The sequence below is a fragment of the Monopterus albus genome, unplaced genomic scaffold (assembly GCF_001952655.1).
Source record: "Monopterus albus unplaced genomic scaffold, M_albus_1.0 scaffold245.1, whole genome shotgun sequence".
Taxonomy (NCBI): domain Eukaryota; kingdom Metazoa; phylum Chordata; class Actinopteri; order Synbranchiformes; family Synbranchidae; genus Monopterus; species Monopterus albus.
This window is the reverse complement of record NW_018128125.1, coordinates 50,285-51,176: the sequence shown is the minus strand read 5'-3', so window position 1 is coordinate 51,176 and position 892 is coordinate 50,285. Positions and strand designations below refer to the sequence as shown.

General features: G+C 34.8%; 1 protein-coding gene across 1 annotated transcript in view; it reads right to left on the bottom strand.

The window, feature by feature from the left end:
* slc6a20 (solute carrier family 6 member 20) overlaps positions 1 to 892 on the bottom strand; it is an 82,805-nt gene that overhangs the window by 35,630 nt on the left and 46,283 nt on the right. The window lies entirely within an intron of this gene.

Here is an 892-nt window from a genome sequence, read left to right as displayed (position 1 = left end):
AAAAATACAAACATTAACATCAGATAAATTGGGCAGGTCAACAAAAGATATGGAAACTCAAAATACAATAAACTGAACTGTCTGGTACCTCAACAAAAACCAACTGACCTAACAAGTGACACACAGGGGAACATATATATTGGATGGCCAAACCAATAGCACACACAAGAGGTAGACCAAAGACACTACCAAAATAATCAACTAATAAACACTAAACAGACAGTCTGCTCTCAACTAAATATTTCCTTTAAATGTGAAGAAATTAACATAACTTGACAAATAAAGTTCTAACATAAACTACCAAAAAATAAACAATAAATTTCTCCCAAACTCCCCCCTTCCTTGTATTGGGCACTTGGTGTAGTCCAGGCCTAGTGGGAGGTATTTAAACCTGCTGCTTCCTCAGTCCAATCTTTTGGCTGAACTGCCCCCCATCCATGGACCAGGAAACATGGTAACTCAAAAGAAAACATACACATATTAACAATGCAAAATTAATCAAACGTCCATGCTCATTGATCAGTTGTGGGCACTGTTGGGTAAAATTATTAACAAGTCATACTTTAAGGTTGATTCTAATATTTTATTAATTAAAAACTTAATTAGTAGAAGATTAACATTATGCTTGTTGAGTAGTCAACCTGTGTGTTTACTTTGTGTATGGTAATTCTGTCATAGTTAAGATTTAGTTTAGAGCACACATAAGTTTGCTTACTTGTATGTTACAATTATGTTAACATAGTTAGTTGAGTATATCATTCTATGTGTTCACTGAATTCTTGGCCAGTATTTACTGTGTTAGCCAACTGGGGTACTGTTTAACATCAAAGGGAGACTGGTTCACTAAAACACTGAATCACATTAGATTTACAGCTTTAGCAAAGAGGGTCCA